Below are 6070 nucleotides of genomic sequence, written 5' to 3'. Positions count from 1 at the left end.
TTTATCTGAATGAAAAATTTTTGTGGAGATACAATATGGATGTCACCAGTACCTACAGATGCACAAGTTTCAGAAGATAGCAGAAATCAGTCAGATTACAAGATAAGACAGAAGTATTTTCAAACTCACATTTCTTTAAAATTATAAAATAGTTGAGACATGTCAGCAGTGAGCTAATGCCAGTGCTTTGCCCCAAGGGTTCACTTATAGTTGCAGGTTTTTTTAAGCCACCCCAACCATGGTAATTGATTTAAATCAATTCTCCATAGGGACATCAGGTAAGGCCCCAATCCTTGACTTCATCTCTTGTTCACAAGAAATTTAGCATATAATTAACTTTTCAAATTGCAGGGTAGACTTCTGGGGCATGTGTGCATGCAGTGAGATTTTACAAATCCTTTAATGATCATTCATAAACCTAACAAAATGAGCTCTACATTCATATGGCTACAAAAATCAGTTACCAAACGTTACAGGAATGACTGATTATTTTCTCCTCCCATAGTAGTTTTCTGTAATAAATCAATAATCAAGTTTCAAAACAGCTTAAATGTAATTAACAATTGTTTTAAGAGCATTACTTTCCTAACTTGTTACAGAAGCAGTAAGTCTGCAGCACACAATCAAGACCCGATCTTTACTTTCTGTTTGTTCGCTTACATTCCTCTGCATTGCTTACCTACATTGGCTTTCATTGGTTACACTTTTTCTTTTTAAATAGGAAAGCCTTGAAAATTTCACAGCAATAGCAGATCATGCCTTGCAAACACTGAATAAAAACAGATTTATTAACATAGCATAAAGCTAAGGTCCCTAAACCCTGACTTGTGGATGTTTTTGTGAGACCCTCAGACCTTCCTCAGGGTCACAGGAAATTGTTGTCACTATAGCAGTCATAGGAAGCTATTGCTACTATGATTCAGATTGATGCAGGGAGAGAAGTATGATGTTTCCTGTAGTACACTATTTCTCACTGTTGTTGCTGAAAAGCCAGCAAAGACTGGAGCTATTGGATGTATATAAACCACAATCCCTTTAATGTGTAGAGTCAAAGTCTCAGCAGGGTTATTAGAACTTCAAATTGTAAACCTGTAATCTGAAATTCTTAGGCCCCAGTCTAGATATTAGGAAAAATATCTACTGTCCTACCAAGACACTATAACCACTCCCTATAAATCCACACGCTCGTTTAGAGCTTTCATATGCCTGCACTAAGACAGATCAGTTGCAGCATGAACACGCATAGTGAACTTAAACGTATCCAGCTAGCTTGGATACCAATAACACCACAAATTCCAGCTACTAGGCAATTACCAGGATGCAGCCCATTCTGGAGACTACCAGAGTTTCACTGATGTAGTTAAATTAGCTTCAAGGAAGCTGAGTATTTGTAGATATGCTGCAATCATGCACTTTGGCTTCACTACAACCCTGATTATACTCCGTTTATGTATATTGTTCCGTTATAATCTTGCATTTTGTGTTGGCTCTTTCATGGTAGTGCACTTTTATGGAACTTCATGCCCAGAGAACAATGTCACCACTATACATTATCTTAAACTATACACATCCTAACCCAATGCACTTATTAATTGAAACACACATACATGCTATGACTATTCACAGACTTCAAGATTTTCTATTCATAGTTAGGTCATTGCAATAATACATTTTGGTCATGACAGAACAAATCAGTATCACTAATACTGAGCAGTACAGGCCTTTAAATAGTCAAGTCTGCCAGACCCAATCCTTATTGTGTCCCAGCTTACACACACAGAAAAAATTCTTTCACCCATGTACACCCATGCATACATCATATCTACTTCTTACAGGCATCATGCAACCACATCACATCTGTTCACTCACTCAACCCAAACTTACTACAATTTCTTCAGCAACCCAGCGTGCCAATATGCTGTTAACACATCTTCATAGAGCTTTGCAATTTTCCTGCTTTCAAATTTGTCATTTTATTCCCTCCAATTGCATCAGTTCCTCTCTCGACTTCATAGTTTCTTCTTTCTACTTCTGTCCCTTCTGCCATTTGCTGAACACATGAAGACTCATTTTAATCTACAGAAAGTGTGTTAGTGCAATTTGTTTCAGTAAATTCATTCATTTTATTTTGGCAGTTTCTAAAGGTTCCAGGATGGAAACAAAGCTCCAATTATGCCAATCACTATGCAAACCAGCCACAGAAAGACAAACCCTATCCTAAAGAGATTATAGGCTAGATTTAAAATAAACAGAAATTGAATGGTGATCAAAGGAATTTGGGATGGAAAAAAAAATACATAGCGAGCGCTTTTTTGTTAAACTTACAAGTTTCATCCTGCATCTATGCGCCTATGTTAGTACACTTTCATTTAAGGGTTACCTATGGTATCCTATTTCTGCTGGCCATTAGAATGGCATATAAATGTCCTTATTTACCTCTTTTTAAAAGCATTTATAGCACCTTTCAACATGCAAATGACACTGCAAAAGAGCTGTTTACATTCTGTTTTAAGACCCCCAGTAGTTTAAACTGCTTGGGTCAAGCACATGATCTCCTCTGTTATTGCAATGAAACAATTCACAGTGTTAACAAGCCATACACCCAGATTTGTCTCCTATGCTTAGCATAACAATTGCTGGGGACTCCAGTAGATGTAAAAGGTGACAGCATTTTAATGGTAACTGCCATAAGCAACACCTGCCGATAAGCAAGGTGGATCTCAGTAAGCATTAACCCCGTTGAAGCGTTGCAAGAGGAAATCTTCGATTTTACACCCATCCTCTACATGTCTGAACTTAACATAACAAAAAGCCTGCTGGGTTGAGCTATTGGATCTTAATGTCCCATCAGCTCAAGGACTGAGTAGTCTCTTTGTATGAGTTGGTAATTTCTTGTAGGCTCAGAATTTACTGCCATCCTTCTATACCATTGCACAGCAGCACCAGATAAATGAACTGTGGCTAACTGAACTGACCGGCTAGCACAATTAAAATCACCAACCATACAAAGTATCTAGACAAGGCATGCTGTTTTATAGTAAGGACCATGACCGTTCTGGCCTCCCCTGCATGAAAGCTGTGTGGCAACTTCGCTTTTGCAAACTTCTACTTAAGTGCAAGTGTTCATAAGCTTTTGAAATATAGTACCATGTCTCCTGAGTAAAAAATAAAAAAATTTTAAAAAATAGAATATATGACAATACATATCCCTGTACCCTGCCAGCCCTTCTAGCTAATGTGATGCCTTTTCCTCACAATATTAGTCTTGGGATGAACAAATAGATTACTACTAGCGTAAGACAGTAATAAGGAAAACAGCATTCGAACAGATGATCATACTTCTAATGTGCAGAACAGTCCTGTGCAGGCAGAGTATGGTTCAGTCAAAATATAGCTGGAGTACCTCCAAGCACAGTGAAATTCTTTGCATAGGACAGCAATGTAAAAACAGTTCTGGCGTAAATGTATAAGCTATCTTCGCTAATATGTTTCTTTAATCTGCCCTAGGACTCATCTGAATAAGGTAAAAAGTTTCTGGGAAACAAATCTTCATTTTCTGCATGTCATGTTGTCATAATCACACAGAACAAAATTATGAAAGAACAGCAGAGTCCTCCTTCCACTCCTATGACCATTTCTTTTATACCAGGCTTCAAGATGAGAACTCTCTACAAACCATCTGCAACTTCTGTGAAACTTCCAGAGCCACTATTGCATTCTCCTTGGCAGAACACATAGAAAAACCTGGAATCTCGGATCTGAATTAAAACTGAAATCCTTGTACAGGGATAGCTTTGAAATGAAGGTAACTCAGTAGCAACACAAATCTTCTCATTATTCTCCAGAATTCTGGCAAAGAACATACTCAGCCTTAGGGACGCCTAGACAGTTGCCATGTTTCAAAGCCTTATGGCCTCAGGATACGGAATACAGATCTTTTACAAATATGGTCTAACAAATTTGTTTCAAAATGATTTATGAAGCAATAGTAATGGTAGGTTGTTTTGGAAAAGCTTACCAAATCTGATTTCTTTTAAGTCACAAATCACACGCTGAATCCATCTGCTGTTTCTCTGTGATATAGACTGACAAAGCTGCAAGCATGGCTGGAAAAAAATAAATTTGTAATTCAGTATCTACTACTCCTTCCCCCAACACACACATTCTATTCTACCCACCCACACTACCAAACCATTGATTTAACAGATATGGTGGTAAAATGTACAAAAATTTATTAAGCAGTTTTATCTTTAGCAAGCAGTCTTATCTTTAGCAAATTCTTTTAACTATATTTCTAATGTATTTGTCTCCAGAAATGTGTCTAGCTGTTCTCTTCCTAATGTTCCCATATGTTCCTTACACACCGTACACCACCAATAATGCAAACATTATGTTCACCATGTAAAGTAAACCACTATCAGATACAAAAGGAAGAGTCTTTACGTCTGTTACGTAAGTCAAACCACTATGATCAGGACAACAGAGTAGGTTAATCATGCCTTTATTACTTACTAAAATCGTATAGCTAGCAGCTTGCAAGATCACATTTTATTTGCATAGTTATACATAGCTCTTTTGCTGTTACAGAAGACATTTATTCCATGTCCTCATTTATTATTACTAAAAAAAAATTCTTTGCATTACTGTAGTTCTTTAACTACATATAACTCACTTTTCCTATAATGAAGAGAAAAAAGGTGAGTGTAGCACCAGGCCTTAAATCTGATCAAGGATTTTTTTCTCATACCACCCGCAAAAATTTCATTAGTTCCTCATGGCTGTTATTTATAAGTTTTTTTACCTGACAACCCGGCGTGTAGCTCTGTTCCTATTGTAAGCATATGGTTGGTAGCAACTTTGAAGTCTGCCAATACAAGTCACTAACATGAAAGAAAAGGAATACTTTATTTTTAAGAACATCTTGTAGATTTTACTTGTTACTTTTCAGAAAATTGCATTTGTTGCTGAACAATATATCTCTCATAATAGCACTAGAAAGAATATAACCATTCATGCTTTAAGAGCACTATTGTCTGTCTCCAGTTGCTCCTCCTTTTCTTTTTCATCTATCCTTCCCTCAAACAAATCCCTCCTTTCTACAAAGGACTTGGCTTCCCAAAATGTAAAATAATGCGTATAACAGACTAAAACCTTTCCTTTTTCATTATTTTTTGTTTATGAAATACAAGATTTCCTACCTGGGGGGGGGGGGGGGGGAATGCGCACACGGTAGCAACTACTGATCCTACAGGAAGAAAAATCACCGATTCGGAGCATCTTAAGGGAAAACGTCAACTCTTTCTCCCCTTTTCAACACTACGCTTTTCACCTTTATCCGATGTACCTAATTCACACTACTTAAATCTTTTCAAGTATTGATTTACTTCACAAAAGACACCAGGCCCTTTGCCTTCCTCACGTTTTCCCTCTCCTCACCGACCCGCCCGCTCACCACACTATTTTACACTCCCCCCCCCCCCGCCCCCCCCCCAGCAAGGGCCCCGCTCGCCCCCACAGCACGGGGGCTGGCAGCGCTACAGACCCAGCAGCACCCCCCGCCTGCACCCGCACGGCGGCGGGCGCGGTGCAGTACAGGCCGGGAGGCAGGGACGGCCTCTCCCCCGCGGGGGTGCCGCTCCAGGGCGAGCTAACCCCCCCGAGAGCCGTCCTCCTGCCCTCGCCATCTTCCCTCACGCCCTCTCCCGGCCGCCCGCAGCGCGCATGCCGGCCACCTCGCGGCTCCTGCCTCGCGCCCCCCCTGACCGACGTTTGGCGCCGCCAATTACCAGCCTCCCGCGGGAGCGGCTCCTCCTTCCACCAATAAGATAGAGGAGCAGCCCTAGAGGCCCAACCCCTCTAATCTGTAACGGCCTGTAAAGCACTAAGCCACACCCCTTCTTCCTCTTTCCGACTCTTCATTGAATGAAGTCCCCGCTGGCCAACGAGAAGTTCCCGTTGGGCTTGACGGACTACTCCGCTTCCCAGTAGAAGTAGAAAATTGCACCGCGCCCACCAATAGGCTGCCGGATGCGAGCCTAGGGGGCGGGCTCTCCCTCCCAGGCGGGCGGGG

Source organism: Pelecanus crispus, chromosome 8, assembly GCF_030463565.1.
Source record: "Pelecanus crispus isolate bPelCri1 chromosome 8, bPelCri1.pri, whole genome shotgun sequence".
NCBI classification, from domain to species: domain Eukaryota; kingdom Metazoa; phylum Chordata; class Aves; order Pelecaniformes; family Pelecanidae; genus Pelecanus; species Pelecanus crispus.
This window is presented reverse-complemented; position numbering follows the sequence as displayed.